At 51.8% G+C, this 23,308-nt stretch overlaps 1 protein-coding gene and 1 long non-coding RNA gene across 5 annotated transcripts in view; both read left to right on the top strand.

Moving 5' to 3' along the window:
• The window catches only part of ARK2C (arkadia (RNF111) C-terminal like ring finger ubiquitin ligase 2C), a 111,661-nt gene that overhangs the window by 50,401 nt on the left and 37,952 nt on the right, over positions 1-23,308 (top strand). The window lies entirely within an intron of this gene.
• On the top strand, positions 4,835-6,283 carry LOC309639335. Its single transcript, XR_014251606.1, has 3 exons — positions 4,835-4,889; positions 4,920-5,503; positions 5,546-6,283. It is a non-coding gene; the product is annotated as an uncharacterized lncRNA (long non-coding RNA).

The following is a 23,308-nucleotide window of genomic DNA, read 5'->3' as shown; positions in this document are numbered from 1 at the left end:
GGCCACAAGAATCAACGGAGACAATGAACGTAAATCATATAGGAAGCCTTCAGTGAACGGGAGGGATTTTTCTACTAAAGGGGATCTTCATTGACTTGAACCGCCACCGTTTATGAAAGCGTCCCTGAAACTCTTGAAAGCAATGAGCACGATGGAAATACTTCCCGTTTCATGATGGTCTGGAAGTGTGCTGGACTGGGTTGGAATCGAGCTCAGCTTTCACCAGCTGGTGGCTGCGCATGGGGGCTCCTAGCTCACAGGGCTGAGGACGAAACGGTGCCAGTCAAGCCTCCCTAAATGGGGGCCACCGCTTCTCTGTTCATTTTTTCCAGTTTACTCTTCACAACCGCTTCCTCGGGGGTTGTATTCACGCAAATTGTCTTGTTTAGTCTTGAGGCAGCGCCGTCATGAACTTGCAGCGTGTCTGCGGTCCATCAGTGGGAAGGACATCGCGGCTCAGGGAGGAGCACAGAGCCTGGCTCCCGCACTCTCTCACTTCAAGGTGGACACGGCACCAAGAAAGGGCCCTGGGCTATGAAATCTGGTATTTGTCTAGAGGATATGCCCACGGTATCATCCTGACAGCATCTGGTTAAGTTTGAGAGAGCTTCTCTGCATGAATCCTCCCAGCTCTTATTCTGGGCGGCGGAGGGCAGTCCTGGGTGACAGGGCTGGGCCACGGCCTGGGAAGTTGACCAGGCTGCACCTGACCAGGTGACATCTTCCTCCTTGTCAACAGCTGCCTAAACGGGGTCTTCCGGAGGGTGGACCCCAGGCTGTACTGTTATCCTTCCCTTTCTCCCTCCCTCCCAGGGCTTTAGAAACCCAGTCTTCAGTGCTGGGAGGCTTTCTCCTCTTTCCTCCGCAGCCTCATGCTCTGCCTGGGCCGGGGCCCCCTCCTCTGCCCTCCAGGCAGGACTAGACCTGGACCCTAGGGTTTAACTCATCAAAGTGTGAGGTCTCAGACCTGTTGTCTCTTCATTCCCAATGCTTCTTAAACCTTGATGTATCCTCCAGGTTCTAGAACCTTCTACCCAGGGAAGCCATGTCCCAATCCCCAGGGGCATTAGCTACTGTGCAGAGGTCAGTAGGGAGACAGATGGTCCAGTAAGTAGAAAGGACCGTGGAGTCACGGTGTGGGGAGCCTGGAAGTCACGAGAACTCATCTTGCCCACACGGGCTCTGGAGTCTGCAGACCAGGGTTCAAAGCCTGTCTTTGCTTCTTACTAGCTGTGTAGTTACTTAACCCCTCTGAATCTTGGTTGATATGAGGCTTGGAAGAGATCAGGTGCCCACTGCCTGGCAGGGATCCAGGTGGCTCCAGTGGGGCTGGCTGCTGGGAAGCAGGGAGAGCTTGTCTCAGGAGCCCCAGCCTTCCTCTTTGGCTTCCTGCTGCCTGGGGAGGCGGGGTACACTCCCTGCTACAAACCAGACCCTCACTGATTTCCTTCCTCCAGAAAGGTGCAAATGACTAGGGGTGGTGAGACAGATGGGGGCCCTCCTACAGAGAACAGAATTTAAGCAGGGTGAAAACATGAACCTAAAGTGATCAAGTTCGTGCCTGCTTTCACTGTGGAAGCACAATCTGTCTGGGGCACCTGCGAGAGCCCCGGCCTGGCCATCGAAGTCGTGTCCCAGCCCCTGCACTAGCTCACAACCCAAGACTGAGACAGCGCTCCTGCCAGCCTGCCAGGTGTTCCTGACATTGGATTGTTCACTCCTGGGAAGGCCATGCCTCTCCCCCCTCCCTCCCAAATAGTCTGCTGACTGATACCCAAGTGATCCTCCAAGACCTTTGATTATGTGGGTAGTGGAGGAGGTTTCTGAGAGACTCATATTGATCAAATGGAATGCAGTTTCAGCTGGTTTGAAGTGTATTCATAACAAGCTAACTACCTTGGTGGGTTTTTCCTACTTACTTCTAATTTGGGTTTAATAGGCCTCTCCACAACCTACCCTAAATCCAAACAAACAGGAATCCAAGGAGGCAGAGCTGTCCCTTCACGTCCCCGGTACTGCACACGGACAACCATGCGTCCTAATAAATGGCCCCATGGTTGTTTCTGCAGGACCAAAGGCCTCTGAATCAACAATGGAAGATTCCAGTGTATTTTATTATAGGCTAGTTCTTTGAAAACAAGCCCCTAGTAGAGGATGCAGGGTAACTTTGTGAACTTGCAACCTTCAATTAACATGAACTTTCCTATATGTGTGGCTTTGTGCCAAATGTGCTACCAATCCCACGCAAAGCCTCCCTGACCCTGTGGAGATGGCTACCTTCGGGCCATAGTATCTTAACTGCCAGAAACTCAGAAATGTCATTTCCCCCGTTGGAACTCAAGCTGACACTTAATATTGGTCAAGACTAGCTAGACTCCCATTTTACAGACCTTTAGGGCAGATGGGCTCAGAGATGGAAGGTGGGCCGGCTACTGTCAGCACCCAGTTTGCTATTGCTTTTACCTGAACCTCCCAGGAAGGGTGCAGGGGTCCTGGAGCCCCACTTCTCCAGAGGTCTGTGTGATGATCTCCACTGCTGCCGGCTTGCCCTGTGCCCGGGGTTTCTCCACTTTGGCACTCTTGACGTTTGGGTCTGGATAATTCTTTACTGTGGGGGCCATCCTGGCCTCTCTCCACTAGATGTCAGTAGCAGCACCTGTCCGCCCCACGCCCCCTCCCCGCCCCGCCCCACTTTGTGACAACCAAAAGTACCTCCCGATATTGCTGAATGTCCCCTGAGGGGCTAAATCGCCCCCACTTGAGAACTGCTGCTTTACACAGGTCATCTCATGTAATCCTTACAGCAGTCCTTTGAGGAGCCAACTTTATCGTCATCCCCACGTTACAGATGAATTCTCCGAGGCTGAGTGAGTTAAGTAACTTACCTGCAGTTAGTAAATGGCAGAGCCGGGTCTCAAACCCGAGTCTGTCTGACACCAAAGTCCATGATTTTACCCTGATTCCTGCCGCAGAGGATGACATCTAGGTCACACACTGAAGCTCCAAGGAGCCCTGGATCTCACCTGGTGTTCACCTGGGGACATGCCCAAGCTGGGGTTTTCAGAGAAGTGAGCTAGTAGGCAGCACTCAATGCAAGGGTCCCAGCCCTGAATTCTCTGAATTCTCTGAGGCTGTCCGGGGCCAGGTGGGGATGGGAAGTAGCTGGGAGGTAAACCTGCTTTCCGTCTGCAGCAGGTTGGCTGGAGGGGTTTGTACTGATATCTAGAGTCACAGTCTGTTGCGTACTGTCACCCAACACCCAGTGGCTGAGAACATAATCATTTATTGTAGCTCACAGTTCTCCGGGACACCTGAATAGTTCGCCTGACCTCGTGGCAGCTCAGGGAGGCTCATGCATGTGTAGTTTCCTGCTCTTTGGCTGGGTTGTCTCGGCTTTGTTCTCTGCCGTCTCGTCATCCAGCAGGTTAGCTCAGGCTTGCAAGCACCTGAGAGAGAGAGACAGAGAGAGGAAACGTGCAAGGTTCTCTGAGGCCCAAGCTTGGAACTGGAACAGCCACTTTTGCTGCCTTCTGTTGGCCGAAACAAGTCACAAAGCCAGCCCAGATTCTAGAATGAGGAAATCTAGAATTTCCTCTTATTGGGAGCGGCTGCAATGTCACACTGTGAGGGAGTGGAGATGGGGAGGGCAGCTGAGGCCGTCTTTGTCTTCCTCCTCTCCTGGTGCTCAGCTGGCATCTGGCTGGCTTCCGGCTGGCATCTGGCTCAGTCTCTGCAGGCGCAGGCCCATTAGTGAGAGAGGAAGGGGAATGCTAGCAGGTTCAGGCTTCTGCAGAGATTCTAGCTGCCTGGATGCACTTCTCAGGATGGTGAGCTCCTTGGGGATATGGACTTTGTTCACCCCTGAGTTCAAAGAATCTAGCATGTACCTGGCACACAGTAGGTTCTCAGCTAATAGTTGTTAAATATGAAATTAATTCAGTGACTTTTCCTCAACTCAATTCAACATAACTTGATTTCACTGGTCTTTATTAAGTACCTACTACCTCTTGAGCTCAACCCTGCTTAATCCAAGAGAGTCAGAAGGCTGTCCAGTTCTCAGCCTGGACATTAGGACCATGACCAAAGGTCGGCATGATTGATGGGGGATCCAGAGAAGGGATCCAGACAGCCTTAGAAGTGCTGCCTTTGCAAACCGCACCCTTGTGACAGCCTGGGCCATCCAAGCAAGGGTGTGGTGGATGCCAGGGGCTCTGGAAGCTCTTCCCAGTCTTGGCACCATGCGGATCGGGTGGATTTTCTGCTGCTTTTCCAAAAGGCTCAGTTTAGTCAAATCCAACAGGTGTCTCAGCAGCCTGCTGGCTTCCCTTTTCCTTTGAAAGCCTGAGAGCTCTGGGAGGGAAATCTGAGACTGTAATTGAGATTCCCTGCAATGCTGTCTGTGTAAGGCTGGCTGGGAGAGGAGAAGCCTTTCAAAACACCAGGTTGTTAGAAACAGGAAGCTGCCTTCTGCCAGGAGTCACGGAGGTTCGCCTCAGAGGTGTCCTTCCTTCCTGCCCTCCGGCTTGGAAGAGGAAGGAACGGACGTTAATTAGAGGTCATTCCTCTCCCTCATCTCTACCTTCAGCCTTTCCCAAGGTCAGGAGTGGGGCCTGTGGGTGGGAGGTCAAGTGGGACTACTTCCAGATCAGAGAATAATCAGACCAGTGTGTGTGGTTTCTCAGTGGTGACCAAGAGCAGAGATCACCATGTCAGACTTAGGGAGGGGTGTGTGGAGTGTGTGTGTATGGAGTGTGTGTGTGTGTGTGTGTGTGTGTCATGGGGAGGAGGCAGTGTGTGCAGTGTGTCTGTGTGTGTGTGTGTGTCATGGGGAGGAGGCAGTTTGTGTGGAGTGCGTGTGTGTGTGGGCATGTGGACGAGGCCTTGTGTATGTGGAGTGTGTGTGTGGTCATGGGGATGAGGGTGTGTGTGGTTGGGGTCACGGGGAAAAGGCACTGTGTGTGGAGTGTGTGTGTGTGTGGTTATGGGGAAGAGGCAGTGTCTGTGTGTGTGTGTGTTCATTGGAATGAGACAGTGTGTGTGTGTATGGTCATGAGGAGGAGGCAGTGTATGTGTGTGTGTGTGTGTCTGTGTGTGTGGTCATGGGGAAGAGGCTGTTTGTGTGTGTGTGTGTGTGTCATGGGGAGGTGGAACATGTGTGTATGCGGTCCTAGGGAGGAGGAAGTGTGTGTGGAGTGTGTGTGTGTGTTCACGGGAAGGAGGCATTTTGTGTGGACTTTGTGTGTGTGGTCATGGGGAGCAAGCAGTGTGTGTCTGTCATGTGGATGAGGCAGTGTGTGAGTGTGTGGTCATGGGGAAGAGGCGTTGTGTGTGGAGTGTGTGTGTGTGTCAAGGGGAGGAGGGTGTGTGTGTGTGTGTGTGTATGCGTTGTGTGTCTGTGGTCATGGGGAGGAGTCAGTGTGTGAGTGTGTGTGTCGCCATGGGGATGAGGCAGGGTGTGTGTGCGTGTGTGTGTGTGGTCATGGGAATGAGGCAGTGTTTGTGTGTCTGTGTGTGTGGACATTGGGTGGAGACAGTGTGTTTGGAGTGTGTGTGTGTGAGTGTGTGGTCATGGGGAGGAGGCAGTGTGAGTGTGCATGTGGTCATGGGGAGGTGGTAGTGAGTGGGGAGTTGTGTGTGTGTGTGTGTGGTCCTGGGGAGGAGCCATTGTGTGTGGAGTGTTTGTGTGTGTGTGATGGGGAGGAGGTTGTGTGTGTGTGTGTGTCATGGGTAGAATGCACTGTGTGTAGAGTGTGTGTTTGTGTGTGGTTATGGGGAGGAGGAAATGTGTGTGTTTGTGTGTGTGGTCATTGGGAGGATGCAATGTGTGTGGATGTGTGTGTGTGTGTGTGTGTGTTGTCAAGGGTAGGAGGCAGTGTGTGTGTGTGGTCACGGGGAGGAGGGTGTGTGTGTGTGTGTGTGTGTGTGTGTTTGGTCATGGGTGGAAGCATTGTGTGTGTGTATGGTTACAGGGAGGTGGCAGTGTTTGTGTGTGTGTATCATGGAGAGGAGACAGTGTGTGTGTGGGAGGGTGTCATGAAGAGGAGAATGTGTGTGTGTGTGTGGTCATGGGGATGAGGCAGTGGGTGTGGAGTGTGTGTGTGTGTGTTCATGGGGAGTATATGTAGTGTGTGTGGAGTGGGTGCATGTGTGTGTGTGGTCAAGGGGAAGAGGCAGTTTGTGTGTGTGTTTGCGTCTGGTCATGGGAAGGAGGCAGTGTGTGTGTGTGTGTGTGGTCATGGGGAGGAGGCTGTGTGTGTGTGTGTGTGTGTGGTCATGGGGAGGAGGCAGTGTATGTGTGTGTGTGTGTGTGGTCAGGGGGAGGAGGCAGTGTGTGTGTGTGTGTGTGTGTGTGTGTGTGTCGGTGGGCCATGGGGAGGAGGGTGTGTGTTTGTGTGTATATGTGGTCATGGGGGGAGGCAGTGTGTTTGTGAGTGTGGTAATGGTGAGGGGGCAGTGTGTGTGGAGTATGTGTGTGTGTGTGTCATCATGGGGAGGGGGCAGTGTGTGTATATGTGTGTGGTAATGAGGAGTATGAAATGTGAGTGTGTGTGTGTCTGTGTGGTCATGGGGAGGAGGAAGTGTGTGTGGGGTGTTTGTGTGTGTGGTCATGGGGAGGAGGAAGTGTGTGTGGGGTGTTTGTGTGTCTGGTCATGGGAGGAGGCAGTGTGTGTGGTCATGAGGAGTAGGGTGTGTGTGTGTGTCTAGTCCTGGGGAGGATGTGATGTGTGTGTGTGTTGTCACAGGGATGAGGCAGTGTGTGTGTGTGTGTGTGGGGGGGGTCATGGGGAGGAGTGTGTGTGTGTGTGGTAATGGGGAGGAGGAAGTGTGTATGGAGTGTGTGTGTGTGTGTGTGTGTGTGTGTGGTCATTGGGAGGACGCAATGTGTGTGGATGTGTGTGTGTGTGTGTGTGTGTGTGTGTTGTCAAGGGTAGGAGGCAGTGTGCGTGTGGTCATGGGGAGGAGGGTGTGTGTGTGTGTGTGTGTTGTCACGAGGATGAGGCAGTGTGTGTGTTTGTGTGGGTCATGGGGAGGAGTGTGTGTGTGTGTGATGGGGAGGAGGCAGTATGTGTGGAGTGTGTGTGTGTGTTTGTGTGTCATAGGGAGGAGGTTGGGTGGGGAGGAAGGAGGTAGGTAGAGGGAAGAACAAATACCAGGAGACCCGGTATCATTTGTTAAGTGCCTATCTGGTGGCCTGAGCCTTTGCCAGAAGCTGTGGATGGTCCAGCAGAATAAACCCAGCCACCTGCCCCCAAGGTGCCCATCACTGTTGAGGCCATGAATCTGGCACAGGGGAGACCACTGGCCAGCCATGATGGACAGTGTCCCACGAAGTGTCAGATGGTGTGGCCGGGACTTCGGGGTAGGAGGGACACAGAGGAGGGATGTCAGGGAAAGTTTGAGGAAGAGGATGGTTTGGGCTGGACTGGCACTGTGCGCTTGGTGAGCCTTGAATTGCAGGGGGTCCACCTGCTGTTGAACTGAGAGCCCACAGTCCAGCCCCCAGGGGCTCTATGGAGACTAGTGGCCTTAAAGTTGCCGCCATCAAGGGGTCTGCTGCCTGAGACAGGAGAGGCCGAATATCCTGAATGCTGTGACTCCTCCCTCCTCCACTCAGCGCTCCGGGGTGGGTGGCTGCTTCCTGTCCTTTCTCTCTCTGGCTTCTGTCCTTCCTCCTTGGATCCCCATCTCACACGAGACATGTCACCAACATCTAGTAGCCGCACAGGACACACGCGTAGGGCAGTGGGCCTGAAACGGCACGTGCTAAAGCAGCTCCAGCGACTTCTTGTTGAGGTGTGGGCTCCTGGGAATGGCTCCAGAGATGCTGGCTCAGCAAACCTGCCACGGGGCCTGGGAACCTGCATTTAACAAAGTCCCCAGGAGGACCTGAGAAACTGCTTTGCTGTTTTATGATTGTGCAATACCTTCAACTACAGGGTTTTCCTAGAATTCTCTGCTGCCCTATGGGGTTGGCTGAGTAGGGATACCTGTGCCCATTTTCTGGATGGGAACAGTGGAGCACGAGAGGAGAAGCACTGCCCAGTGTCACACAGGCAGTAAATAGGTAGTGGAACTCGGGTGCACTTTTCCATCAAACACCCCCACTAGACTGGATCAGGCAGTGAGGCCTCCTGGGAATGTGTACACTTGAACGGGGGTTGGGGGGGCGGTGGGCAGGGAAGGGAAGGCATGTGACTCCCTGGGGAGACCTGTTTTATCTGATTAACTAATGTGGATGGGTAGGCGTTGATAGGAAGGAAGAGAAGGGGGCAGCAATGAAAGGCAGGGTCAACTGACAATGGCAGTGTCCAGTGTGGCCTGCGGCCTGTCCTGGAGGCAGGTATTGGCTTCTTCCTCTCTTACCTCCGGGAAGGCCACCAGAGTCCCTGGAGTCGTAGACTGTTCAAATGGAAGGCATCTCGTTTTATAGGTGAGGATGTGGAGATGCAGAGCGGGGAATTAACTCACCCGAGGCCACGCCCTGGTTAACGACACCTCAGGACACGTGCTCAGATTCTGTGTTTCAGATTCAACAGCCGCTCATCCAGCGTCCGGGTCCAGGCCCCACTCTTATTCTTCTCACCGGTCTCTGACCGTTACTCTCATTTTCTCTCGAATTCCCTGATACTGACCCCTCACATTCTACGCTGTGTTTGGCTTTTCCAAAGCACTTTTGTGTACACCTTCTTGGAAGGTTATTGGGACAAGCGACCTCACTCCGTTTTACATGTAAAGAAACTGAGGCTTATAGGGTTAGTGAGGAGCAGATATAGGCCCAGACTCAGTGTTCTGGTCTTCAGGCCCCTGGAATGCTGGGCACTATGGCTCTTAGACAGGGCACCCCCAAGCTCAGATGGGACCCTCATCCCACTGCTTACCCTCAGCTGGCTTCATTTCTTGTGGTTGGATGTCCTGGCCTTGCTCTTTAGCTCCAGCCCTGACTTTTGAGAATGGGCCGGATATTTCTCCCCTCTCATCAGCTTCTCTCCTCTGAGCCTTTTACTCTGACCACATCTTTATACTTGGGCTTGGCCAGTGTCTGCATGGAGGGCAGAGACATGATTGCTCACTTCTCTGGGTCCCTCAGAAGAGGGATGGGCCACCCAGCAGGTTCCTGGCAAATAGCTCTGACTTTATTAAGGACTCTGCCAGCTTCTTCCTGGCCTGCTAAAGGAGTGCTTGTACGGCCTCCATCCCTCTCTGACTCAGATCAAATGGGGACCTTCGGTCTGTTGATGGGCAATTTGTTAGATTGTGGACGCGCAGAAATAGGGAAAACATCGCCTGTATAGTGTTGTTCCTAGGCAGTTGGAACACCGCGCCTATTCGCGTGGTCCGCAGCTGTACGGGGCGCCCCTGTGTCTGTTGGTGTGCGGCCTGGGTCTGCCAGGGCTGCTGTCGTCTCCCTCGGTCTGAACACAGCCCAGATTGTGCCAGCTTGTCAGCAGCCCTGTCACTATGCTTGTGAGGCTAAATCCTGCCCCTCCACCATTTGCATTTTTCCCTCTTTGGTCTTCTGTTAGAATAAAATATGCTGGTTAGGGGCTCAGGATTAGGCTTGGAGACATTTGCAATCCCCACCCCGCCCCGGGATTATTGGGGAGAGCGGGTTTTGGATGGGCAGGTGGAAGGTGTGTGTGGGGGGGGAATGGGCTATAGGGAGGCTGAAGCCGTTAGAGGCAAAGCTTGTCACCATCAAAGCTAAGCCTTGTACTGGAAATGCTGGAAGGTCAGACATCCCCACAAGGCAAGGAGGGGCGTACTGTGTAGGCTGAGAGTCCTAGTGCCATGGGACATGAGCCTAGAACCCAGGGGAAGGCAAGGGCGCAGGAAGACTGGGCCTAGGCCCCCAGGGGCCTGCTCGGTCCTGCTCAGAGGCGAGGGCAAAGCCTGCTACCAGGCCCTGTCTGAGAGCGAGGACCCGGGAAGTGGGTCCATTTCCCAGGGAGCCACTTCAGCTGCCACAGCAGCCCAGGCCTGGCTGGGGGCCTCCCAGTTGCTCTATAGGCCACACAAAACTCAGCAGATCAGCAGATTCCAGCCGAGGTGGTCCAAGGCCACCATGAAGCAGCGTTCCTCCCCCGCTGCCACTTCTCCAACCACAGGGGGTCACTCAAGGACATTTTTTCCTTATTGTGGAATTTTCCAGATCTCAGTGTCCCTTAATTAAGAATGAAGGTTCTTTGTATTTAAATTCTATAATGGATCCAAGAGCACGAGAGCAAAAAGGACCTAAGCAAGTGCCTCATCCCCTTCTGAATGGGAAAGTGACTGGCCCGGGGTCACCGTGTTACTCAGTGCAGCAGGGCCTGGCCCACACCTGGGTCAGACGACAGTGAAGGCACACGTGAAGGGAGCTGGGTCTCACCCCGTCCTCTGCCCTTCCCACTAAACCCTGTTTAACAAATGTCAGCCACCAGCAGGGCTGCCCTTTAAGTGACAAATCATGGCATCAGCCTAGTGGAGCTTCCTGGCACCTGGGACCTTAGAGTTGAGGAGGCCTTGGAGGTGTTGCCTCCTATGGTCCTCAAATAGGGCAGGAAGACCCATGCAGGGTCCAGGAGTCCAGCTGATGACAAGCGTCTCCTGCCAAAGTGGGGGGCTTTACACTGTGGGAGCAGCCATCTGCTTTTATTTACTCTATGCTGGGCGTGGTGGGGGGGGCTCTCAGTAAGATCTATTCACACAGAAAAGAAATCGGAAACCATAAATCTGATGCAAACTCAGAAAACCTCTTCTTGCTACCCAACGAGAGGCTTTGGGCTGAACTTTGTCTTGGAAAAGTCTCCCACATCATGTGTGAGGCAATCCAGTCTTCCCTCTTCCATTTAAAAAAAAAGACAATACACTGAACATATTTAAACTGTACAATCTGATGGGTTTGGACATATGTATATACCTGTGAAATCATCTCTTCCCTGTTGGTTAGCTCTTCTTGATCACTTAATTCATTTATTAGATCAGGTACTTATTGAGCATGTACTATATGCTATGGGCTGTTAAACAATTTTACATTCAGTTAGAACCTGCCTTCCTCTAAATTCTACTCTCCAACCCCAGCTTCGCTAGGGTTGCCAGATAAAATACAGGATGTTCAGTTAAATTAGAATCACAGACAAACAACGAATGGATTTTTAAATAAGTATGTCCCAAATATTGCATTTTTATACTCAAAAATCATTCATTGTTTATCTGAAATTCTGATTTAACTGAGTAGCCTGTATTTTTGTTTGCTAACTGGCAACCCTAAGCTCTACCCACTTGAGCTGTATAGAATTCACATGTTCTCTGTCCTGGGACAGCACTTCTGGTGTTTGAAGATGGGTCCCAGTGCTCCCACGTGCTTTGAACCTTCCTGGTGTTCAGAGCGCTGGAGAGCGCTTGCTCTGGTCTCAGTGCCATGAGTCTAATTATTGATATTAAGATTGTGTGACCCTTTTCCAGTCAAGTCCCATGGCTCCTGTTGAGCTCGTCACACTCAAAAACTCACGGCTCATGTTTACTTTGGTGCCATCAGGCAGGCCTCCCCTCCAGCCCTCAGGCAGAGGTTTTGAACAAAGCCTTGGCTTCTCCATCTATGCCGATGAGATTTCATCTTGTTGGTTTATTCATGCTTCTAGGCCATTGGCATGTCATGGAAGCTGGAGTCTGTCACCTAGCAAAAGTTCCATCCCTCCCAGGTTAGAATATATTCATACCTGATAAATCTGACAGTAGATCTTCAGTCAAGTAACTGGTGGAAATGTGGACAGACCAAGCCTAAGCACAGATGCCCAAGGCGTGCCCTGGAGAGAGCCCTCCCGCCCCCTCCTGCTCCCCTCTTCCCTTCCTGCAGGTTGACAATAACGCTCATTGGACCAACTCGTCTGAGTGTAGTATCTATTACCCACGTGACATTTCCTATTCTTATCTACAAACATTCATAACAGTCTAATTCAATTTTCTCGCTCATTCATTTCAGTGGATACTTATTGCATGCTTCCTTGTGCAATCTGTCAGATGCCTGGTGAAAATCAGATCCATTACACTCTGGTGTTCTTCATCTCCCAGCCCAGGTGACCCCATCACAAAAGCTCATTCTTTAGGGAACTTGCTGGTCCCTGGTGATTATCAGTCCCCTCTTGCTCCCCCTTCCCTTTTTAAGTCATCACAAACCATTTTAAAATCCGTTAAAAATTTGTCAAGGTGTTTTATATTCTAATTTAAAATTTCTGGATTTCATCTTTTTTCCTTGTGGGAAAATTTAAACACAATTTACAGTCTGAAACGTCTGCCCCTCTGCTGCGATTCTTGTTTCCTCAAAAATTGCACAGTAGTTCTGGGGTCCCATTGGCAAGTTCCTTGTTTGTCCTGCGCTGTAATTTAATGTAGTTGGAAGATGTAGTTCAGTGAATGGGCTGAGTGGCTCCCTTACTCTTTTGAACTTAATCCAATGAATTCTCACTAATTTGATGGATGTAGGTCAAGGACAGGAGAAAGGGTGGTGGAAGGAGAGTAACAGATATTAAACACTTATTTTGTGTCAGACATGCAATGCATTCAGTATTCATTATATCATTTCACTCTCACCAAACTTGATGACGTAGAGCCCCATTTTTGAGTTGGAGAAACTGAGGCTGAGAAGTTCAGAGACATTAAAGGAGGTGCTCAAGGTCACACAGCTGGGATGGCTATGTGATACATGCAGAATTCACATCTGGCTTTGTTTAGCTTCAAAGTCTGTGTTCTTTCTACCGTCCTGCAGAGCTAAGCTTTACTTTAAGTCTAATATGGCAAAACCCATTTTTTTGGGGGCGGGATGAGGTTCATCATAGAATTCCTTCTGATGTAAGAGCTGATTCATCACATGAGTTTGTCGTTTTGGAACCCATCTACTGTGTATAGCATGGCGGACTGGGTTGCTTCTCTCTGGGACACAGAAATTGAGTGACTTGTTGAGTGTCCCGTGATGGACTTTTTAGCTGAGAGGTGAGCTCGCCTTCAGCTCCGAGGCTCCCCAGCAGTAGGAGTGCCTGTGGCCAGGGACACAGTCGGAGCAGCTGCTGGGAGGCGCGGAGCTCTGCGAGCCGATGGGCTGACTCCTGGAAGACGGCCTGGCTGGAGTGTGCATGGCAGTGGAGGCCCGAGGGGCAGAGGGGCCAGCGAGGGCCAGAGTAGTGGTCCAGGCGGGGACAACGAGAGCAGCAGACACAGCTGAGGCCGTGGGAGGGGGCCGGTAGTTGTAGAGGCGACGGGAACCACAGAAGTGCGTGAGGGAGTGGACAGAAAGGGTGGAGGAGAGAGAGTCAGGGAGAGACCATTGGAAGGTTCCCAGGACCCAGCCATGGGTCCCGGTGAGTTCTGTACACCCCCAGGGCAGAGGAACAGGTGGGAAGGAAGGGAAAACAATTTGATTTGGATGAATTGAGTCTGAAGTGTACATGGGACACCCAGACAAAGAGCTTCTTACGGTCTGGGCTGGTGGGAGAGATTCTGGGTTTACTGTTGTGAGGACGGTTACTGTTGTTTCGTACAGTTATTTGTGTGCATGACCTTCCCTGCAATAAACTTCCCTGCAGAACCGATGTTCCCTTCCTGCCTCCCAGGTGAGCTGCTCCCTGGGGCTGTGCACATGTATGCACCCTTGTACACGCATCCACACACAGAACACATGCGCTCACATATGTGTACATAGCCATACACTCTTACACATTCACCCACACACTCACATACACACCCACACATTTGTGCCTCTTTACACACTCAGCCCACACTTTTCTCACACATTCACACACACAGTGTACACCCTTGCACACATCCACACCCACTTTCCTCTCAGACACACACACTACCATTGTACACACACTCACACACGAGCACACACACGTATCGTGTACACCCTCACCCACTCACGCACTCCTGAAATCCATTTACACACCCATCATCCTGACACACTCACCCTCACTCCTTCACTTGCCCACATTCGTGCACTCCCTCGCACACGGCTGCCCTTACTCATCCCCACCCCCACCCACGAGGCTGCGTTCAGCCGGCCCCTCCTCGTCCTCCTGGGGGCGGCTGCCATCAGGACACTGAGTGCTGGGCTCCACAGTCAGGGGGCCCCACTTGGGGTGACTCCCACCCCCTAACTGCCACCAACCCCGCGGGCTCTTGGCTAGGGTGCTTGCTGGGGCTGGCTGACTGAGGCCGATCCCCTGAGGGACTTGCAGCCCTTCTGTCCTTCCTGATTCCAGGCTTCCAGGAAACACGAGACAGGGTGTCCTTGGAGTGGAACCAAGGGTCGAAACGAGAGTTCGTCATGAGCTTCTTGTCTGGCTCGTTGGACATGAGAAGCCTGACTTTCCTGGGTCACCCTGCCCTTGGTGGCAGGTTAGGGACTAGAGCACCAAGATCTGGGGCAGGGGGCTCTCAGTGCGCCCTGGCTGACAAGGGTGACCAGAGAAGGATCAGAGGTGAGCCCAAGTTTTGAGGCTGGCCACAGGGCACCCCGTCGGCAACGAGGTCACATGTCGGGGGCTCTTATGCTCCTGTCCTGTCCCATGGGAGTTGCCTCCCTGGGGCAGGGCATGGCTGGCACCTGGGCCCGGACAGCTCCAGGCACTGGCTTGCCCAGCCCGGAATCCTGACGCTGATGGGAACACCCGGGGGTAGGGTAGGCAGAGCGGGGCTGTCTTTCCTGACATCATCCTCATTCTGTCCCCAAACAGCCTAGTTTCCCTTTAAAAATGACTATTTATGGAGCTCTTATTTAAGAGTTATCTAAAACCTTCTAGAACTTTTCTTTTGCCCCTGCCTCTACCACCTCTTGGGGGGACATGAGGACTATAAATTGCATCCTACCTCATACAGTTGGGCTTCCTTTGATTTGCTCGAATTCCCCTGTGCTTGAGATCTATTTGAAGTACGGGGATCGGTGACAAGGGCTGCTGCCTCCCTTTTCAGGGCACATGCGACCTTCACCCCACAGGGTGGGAGACCAGCTCTGGCCCAGGCATCGGCGGCAGACCCACCCAGCCCTTTGGAGGTACAAGCCCCCACCCACCTCCCCAAGCCAATCTCCTGACATGCCCGCCAGGCTCTGTGGCCGACAGCTGGCGTGGGGATTAGCTCTTTCTTGCTTGCTCACCTGTGCTTCCTCTTTAGTACATATTGTCTTTATTATTATTATATGGCTGTATTTCTTCTGCCATTATAAACTCATGTAACAATAAATTTGGAAAATATCATTCCTAATCCCATCATTCAACAGGACCATGCCTAACCTGTTGGCACTTCCCTCTAGATTTTCTCTCTGAGCAGATGAGGTCTTGTTTAGTTTAGTTTTGTTTTTTAAGTTGAAGGTTAATCCCTTATATTGCACATGCCATTTCCAGACCTGCGGCTCTAGCCATGGCTTACATGGGGAAAAAAAATGAATCACAGCTGCTATTCATAGCTGGATTTTTAAAATTAAGAGCAGGAAAGCACTTGCTGGGAGCTGGCACTGGGCTTGATGCCTTGAGGCATGTCAGGTTATTTCTGCCTGGAAGGAGCATACATTCCACTTGAAGTGATAAGATCCATGTGAGGGGGGGGAGTTGGAAGTTGGTTGACATCACGGGTATTGTGTCATCACAAATGTCACAGGCTGCTTGGGAGAGCCTTGCCTACTGAGAAGCACAGAGATTGATGGTGTCTTCAGGAATCCAGGGTGGTGAAGGCCCAGTGGGGTAGGCAGAGAAGCCCTTCTGGAAGAGGCGGGGTTGTGGCTGAGCTTTGAAGTCTTTGCAGATGGATGTTCGGGGAGGGGTTGTATCTCAGACTGGGGAAACAGCCCGGGGAGATGTTTGGAGGTGAGAAAGCTCCAGCATGTCTGGAGGCCTGGAAGTAGCTGGGCAGGCAGGGGTAGTAGGCTGGAGGCAGATGTGAAGGGTAGCATCTGCCCTGGAAGGAGTAGGGAACCATGGAGGTGCCTGATAAAGATGCTGCCACAGAGGCTGCCGATTCAGGGGAAGGTGGGCAGGAGGAATGTCAGGTCTGCTTTAAGGAACAGTGAAGAGGCCGCAGGAGATGGAGGGGGGATCTGCCAAGGAGCAGCCTTGCCTTGCCATCCCTGGCCCAACCTCCCTCCTACCCAGAGCCAGAGCTGATCTTGGGCCAATATGACTGGCATCTATAATGACAGCCTGGAGTGTAGAACACCTATAGAAGTGGAACACTCAGCACACAGACCGACTTCCTAGGTTCAAATTCCAGGTCTATCCCATTAAAGCCCACCAACCAAGACCACCAAGAGTATACCCGTAGCCAAACAAAGTCAGGCGTATCAGCCTGATGCAGCAAGGGAGAGCACACACCATGGGAAACTGCGGGGCACCTCAAAAGGGGGCCTTAAAGAAGGGGCGCTTATGGAGTTTGGGGGCTGGAGTTAATTATAGCACGGTCTTGGTCAGAGTTGCTAAACTAGGGCCTTGCTGGAACAGTCAGAAGTCATATCTTTAGAACACACAAGCCTATTTGGAATTGCTGTCAGATCAGTTTGTCTGTGGTCTTATCTTGGAACATATGGGTGTGAATGAGCTGGTGTCAAAAGAATTTGAGCTTAGATAGTCTGTGCTGTGCCATTTAACTGTTTTATGAGTCACTGCACAGGCCTTTTTGCAAATTGTGGTTTCTGTTTCAAGTCTCAGTTCTCTACTTACTGCCTAGATGCCCTCAGGGCCATTTCCTACTTCAAGTTTGTCTGTGGGCACATTATGTGCCCTTGCTCTACCTAGGTTTCCTCACTGAGTAAGAGGGGATAATAACAGTAGCTACACCATGGAGTCCTGAGGATTACAGGAGTCAATATGTGTAAAGCGTCTGACAGTGCCTGGCACACAGTGGGTCCAATATAAATGTGAGCCATCATTATAACCACAAGCCTTTGAGATTGAGAAAAAGAATGTTGATGGCTCCACTGCCCCAAAAGAAAAGATAGCCTGCAAGGTTTTTTTCCACTTAAGGGGGGAAAAAAGGACACGTTGATATGAGATACTTTGACCAAACGGGATGGTGTTCTAGGGAACAGCCGCCACAATCTAGAATAAACAATCTTCTTTGACTGGTGTCATCTTCTGAGAAGGCGGGAAGGCAGGGGATCAAAGGATGCTTTGAGGTTTGGGGCACATCTACAGGGAAAAGGGGTGACACACTCTTCCTTGGTTTAGTCAAGGACAGAACAGGAGGGAAGGGACTAAGGCACTGACACTACAAGTTTGGATTTCATAGAGAAAGACTAGTTCGACTCTGGGTCGTTAAGTATCGGGGTGGGGAGGCTAAGAGGCTGTGGACTCCTGGCCACATCTGAGTAGGGTGGAAATTGTGGTGCAGTGGCGGGACTTCTGTACTGGGCGTCAGGTGGCCTGGGTTCCAGCACAGAACTGCTTCTAGTAGCCCAGGGGTGGCTTTCTGCAACTCATTCCTCACCCTGCGTCTTAGCCTTCCCATTAATAAGTGAAGGATTTGGAGGGCCTTTCAGAGTCTTTGCTTTCTTCACTTCAAGGCATCCTGGAGATCATGGTCCTTCTTTCTCATGACTGTACAATGTTCCCTGAACACACGGTTCACTATTGATGGACATTTGGTTGTTTCAGTCTTTTGCACTTCTTATGAGAAATGGTGCACATTTTGTGTATAAAGCATACATAGCTTTATATGTATGCGTTTACTTGTAGGATACCAGGTGGAGTTACCTGCTGACAAGGGTTGTGCATTTGTGATTTTCATGGCCATTGCCAAATAACTCTCCACAGAGGTTGCACCAAATTAGAATCCTACTGCCAAGTTGTGGGCCCTGCCATTTCACTGATGTGGCGAGCGTGGTGGGCGGGAGGTCTTGACGATCCCTCCAATACACCTTCCACCTCTAAGATAACATGGCAGGGTCCTGCTCTGCCTCTGCTGCATTTCTTAAGGCACCAAAAGCTTAGCTGGGCTTGGCTTCATGCTCCTCTCCTCGCACCATGCTTTTCTGCTCTCCAGCTGGTCCCAGTGAAAGAGAGAGAGAGAATGAGAATGATTGAATGAGAGAGAGTTCTAGGTGCTCAATGTCTCACCTGTGATATGCCAGCAACTGTCATCATTCCAACTTCTGTGTCCACACACCTGGCTCCCCAGAGTCAGGGTGGAGGCGGAGGAGGAGCTGGCCAGCCGGCTGTGTGTGCTATGGTGAATAGCTTCACGAGACTCCTGATTCTTGGTGGAATTTTAACTTTGGGAGGTGTTGGGGCCTAGATCTTGCTTGTGACCTGGAGCCCTGCCCGGAAACACTCAAAGCTGTCACCAATAACCGTCCATGGGCTTAGCTCGAGGGAGGGCCTCCCTGACAGACAAACAAGTGGAATTCCATCACAGAGGAAGTGTAAACAGACCCAGAGAGTGGAAGTGCCACCGTCCTCCAGTTTTCATCATTGACGTGGCACATGGTGAACTCGCTTTATGCATCCTTTCTTCAATTGTCCAGGCTAATAAAAGTGGTCAGCAAGTAATCCCTTGATTTTCTACATGTGCCTTTGTAATGTTTACAGGACCCCCCGGGGTCCCCTCCATACACACTCATTAATTAAACATCTCCTGGGCACCAGTGTGTGCCAGGTGCTGGCTGTGTGTAGGTGGCAGATGACCAAGACCCTGCCTCTACCCTGGGGAAGTTGCTAAGACAAGGCTCCTTGTGACAAACATAGGGTGGAAAGTGACAAGTGTCATAGACAAGACATGCAACACATGCCTGATGGTTCCAGGCACCCTCATCCCCAACTTAGTGACAGCTCTCTTACTTTGCCTTCCCCAAGCATCCAATAATTTCGAGAGTTTAAGGAAGGGAGAGAACCAGAGTAGAAAGGAGAGGACCACTCCATGGAGAAGGTGGGGTGAGGCCTGGCAGGGGAGAGCCGCAGCTCTAGCATTTGCTGGTTTAACAGGGTCACTGGCAAGTTGCTTTGGGCTGGGTGAGTTTGCAAGATGTAGTGACATTAGCTGGAGAAAGGAAAGAGACACATTTCCTAGAGGCCCCTGTATTAGGCCTTTGCCGATGAGGTGATGCCATGCGGCCATGATTAATAGGACACGTATTTCTGGGTCAGTTGATTATTTCTCACCCTTGCAATAAGAGGGGTTGCATGGAGTCATTTGCATTTTCCTGCCAAATCCCCTTTACTACTGATCCATTCATTTCAACACAGCTTTGTTAAGTACCGACTGTGTGCCAGCAATGAACTAGACCGTGGAAGTCTTGCCTCATGGAGTTGACATTCTATGTGTGTCTTCAACTCTGAGCAAGCACCTATCCCGGGGAGGGTCACTTGTATCTTCGAGAGGGATTCCGAAAGGGTGGAGCTCTACTGGTGGAATCTCAGGCATGGGTCAGATATTTAGGACTGTTCACCCAATGTGAACAAAAGTTGGAGGGTGTTCAAGGAAACCAGATTCAATCAAGTAGCTGGATGTGCCCTAATGATGACCTTGGGCTGGGCCATGTGTGTATGTGACCTTTGCCTCTCCTTGGTTCCTTTCTCCTGGACCCTTGGATGCCCTTTGGGAGGGGAGGGTCTAGGGCACCATGGTGTCCAGCACCCTGGAGTGGCACCCAGGATGCCGGGCTCCCTGGGCTAAAAGCCTCTTGTCAGCAGAGTAATTGGATCTGACTTGCAGCAGGCAGGAAGCAGAGGTATTCAAGTCAGTCATGCTATTTTTAAACGCCCTCTCTTCCCCAAGTGCAGATCTCAAGCTCAGCAGGAGAGGACGGCTCATCTCATCTCAGAGCCTTGGGAATCAAAGCGCAGTCCCTGCCCCCAAGCTTGAGTCTCCCCACCCCCATCCTTCAAAATCAGATCTCACACTGGGCAACTGTCCATGAACCCTGCCACGACCGCGTGTCCTGGTTGGGGAAAGTGTGGACTCCAGGGGCCTCAGGGTTGTAGAGACACATCCTGGTTTGGGCTGACTGTTCAGCTGGCAGGAGACAAGCCAGCAACCCTGGTCTCTTGGTTGCCTGGCAGCCTCAGAGACTCACCACTGAGCTTGCTGGCAAACATGTCCCTGCCTGTCTGCCACTGTCTTTGACTCTCAGGAGCAGCTCATAGCTGCCTGTCAGGCTCTGAAGACAGCGGGAGTCAGAGCAGAGAGCAGGCACCCTCCTGCCAAACCTCCCTCTGGGATCTGATGCAGCTCAGGGTGTGGAGAGGGCTCCTGGGAGGCCGGCGCTCAGTCATGCTGCCCGGGAGGCTGCCTCGTTTGTCTGCTGCTTCTCACTCACTCGCCGCGCTCCTCTCCCCAGCTCCCCCAGCTGCCGGGTCTCTGAGACACACGTTGGCTGTGAAACGTTCCCTCTCCAGAGGAGGCAGGGCAGACAGGAATGGCAATTGCCAAAGGGCCTGACCACCCCGCACTCTCGGAGGAGGACAGGCCGCCTCTGCAGGAGCTGTCATGGAAGTGGAGACACTGCCAGCAACCAACATGGAGTGCACGCCTTCCATGCTCCCGGCGTCACACCTGTGGGCCAGGCGTCCCTGTGCCCCTTTACAGATGAGGCCACAGAAGCCCAAAGTGTAGCCCCTGGCCAAGGTCACCGGCAGGTCCTCCCTGTCCCTGACAAGTATTCTCAACTCCCCCACTCCCCACAGAATTCCCGAGGCCTTGGGCCGCTTCAAATGAGGGATGCCTCACGTTCAATACCTCCCTCTCTTTCAGAAGCTGGAGGTGTTCCTGGCCTTCCCGCCTTAGCCAGGGGGAGCTAGGCTCCTTGGCACTCTGCTAGAGCTTGCTGCTTCGGGTGACAGGTCTTGAACTCAGTTTTCAAAATTGTTTGGTTAAAACATTGCAAGCTGGGAAGCCTGCCAAGGCCTCTTCTCTCCCGAGTGGAATTAGAATAAGGCAGCTGCCTGACCCTGTCCAACGGCCCTGATTCCCAAGTTCACACCCCAAGCACCTTTTGTAAAGCAACGTCACCGGAACCCAGCCTTAACCTGAAGTAGATATGTGGTGACATGCGAGGGGCCCTGGAAAGACCCTTTCCACCACAGAGTACACCTGCTGTGGGTGTCAGGCCTGAACTCACGGCTACAGGGCCTCCCCACGCTTTCTCAGCAGATCTGAGTTGTAGTTTCAGATCGGGGGTGGTGGGCGCTCTGTGGAACAGAGAAGCTCCACAGAACTGAGATCAAATCCACCTTGCGTCAGCCCTGCCACCTGGGAGGTGTGACAGCAAGGTGTTTACTTTCTTTGCGCTTCAGCCTGCTTGTCTTTTAAGTGGGGAGAGACAAAGAGTTGAAATTTGGGGAGAGGAATGGGGGACAGTTGTGGGAGGTCCTGGGAACCTGGGATGAAGGAAGGGGAGGATGAGAAAGGGGGGCAGAACAGCCCTGAAGATTGACCACCTTTTCTATTTTGCTATATGGACATTTCTTTATTATTTTATTTTTAAAACTACTCTGTATTTTAACAACCACAAAATACATACACGTGGTACAAAGATCATATGGCACAAAATGATGTATGCAAACAGATAAAACCCCATTCCCCTCCCTCTTCTGTCCCCAGCCACCCAAGGTTTCTCCTCGTGGGGAACCACTGTTGCCAGGCCTCATGGATCCTTCCAGAAATCATCTGAGTATTTGCTTTTGCTGCACATGTGCTGAAATCTAAACCACACAATGTAATTCAAACTGTTACAACATCCTCAGGTTCTTCCCATCTATGTGCTTGTTGTAACATCTTTGATACTAGGCCTCATTATGTGTAAGTCACTTTACAATTTTCAAGGTGTTTTACCCCACTGTATCTCAAATGAATCCAGGACAATCCTGGAGGTAGAGATGGCAATATCCTTATGCCCATTTTGCAGGTTGGGAAGTGGAGATTCAGAGAGGCTAGGCTACTTGCCTGAGGCCACACAGCGGGTGAGTGATTAAGACCCATTTAAACGCAACTTGCCTTTCCCTTAAGGGAAAATACTTCACTCCCCCATATTGTGTTGGGTATAGAGCAGGTATTTAACAAAAAATAATTGACCTGGTAAACCTGGACTGTGTGTAGGCACTGCCAACAGGCAGGCCTGACTAATCCCAGCAGGCCATGGGGCAGGTTGTGGATACATGTGTACACTCACATACACTCAACACCCACATGCCTCCCCCCAGACTCAAGAAGGGCACATAGCATGTGGAGTCCCTTGCCCTGGCGGAGAGGGAGAGGTGCATTGGTAGCTGGGGAGGGTCTCTTGAGAGGCCATGTTAGGTTTGGTGGGGGCCAGCTTGCCTCCAATAAACATCTTCATTTCATCCACCACAGCCTTACAAATGGGGACTGTGGATGGGATCAGGGCTTGACTGGAGCTACAAGTCCCATGAGGCCTCTAAAGAACCTGGCGACTGGCCTTTATTCTCGGCTCTTGGATACCCCGCTAGCTTCAGAGGACAGCTGGAGCCCCAGAGATGCAGGCTGGTGCAGTTTCAGGGCCTGGGAGAGACCCCGTGTCTCTTCAAAGTGCCCCCACCCCAGGCCTGGATGACCTCGGCCAGAGATTGACATCAGCTAAATGCCCATGGGAGACCTAACCTAAAATTACCAGCAATTTGCCTAAGGAGCCCCCCTCCCCGCCTCCTCAGTGTATCTGGCCCTTTATTGAGAACATACTTTGATGGTGCTGACAGTGAAAGAAAGACAGGTTTGGAATCAGAAAACCAGGCTCCAAACTCCCAGCCCTGGGCCAAATGATGTGGGGTGAGTCTGCCTAACCCTCTGAGCCTCAGTTCCTTCATCTCTAAAATGGGGATAGTGTCATAATTCACCGAGCTGGATGGCTGTGGGGCTGGCTGCATCTGGGAAATGCTTTGTAAGAGGTGACATGATGCACCGGCATTACTGAGACCATCACAGAGGCACCCGTGTGGGGTTCCTGAGGGACCTGGAGCACCTGGGGTGGAGGAAAGACAAGCAGGGAAGCAGAAAACAGTGCCTGAAGCCCTGGAAAAGGACACCAGCCCTGGGTAGAAAGTCAGAACGCCCAGTGCTGCACCAGCTGGCTACTCAGGGCCGGGGATTGTCCTCAGCCCTTTTGACTTTGCTGTTGGCATTTCCCTCGCTAATTAACATGTCATGGGGGTGGAGAGAAAGAAAAACTCAAAACAACTGATTTGTTATTTGCTAGCACATCTGGGAAAAGGCTGGGTGTGGGAGGTCAAAACAGGCTAGAAATCAGTGCTTCAGGTTCTCAAGGAAACACACGGATCTGTGGGTTTCAATTCTCTGTTGCTATCGCTGATGAAAGCTCTAGGAAATCGAGGTTCAA

This window comes from Balaenoptera physalus (assembly GCF_965194825.1).
Source record: "Balaenoptera physalus genome assembly, chromosome: 12".
NCBI classification, from domain to species: Eukaryota; Metazoa; Chordata; class Mammalia; order Artiodactyla; family Balaenopteridae; genus Balaenoptera; species Balaenoptera physalus.
The sequence above is the reverse complement of the archived record's forward strand: the minus strand, read 5'-3'. Positions and strand labels throughout refer to the sequence as shown.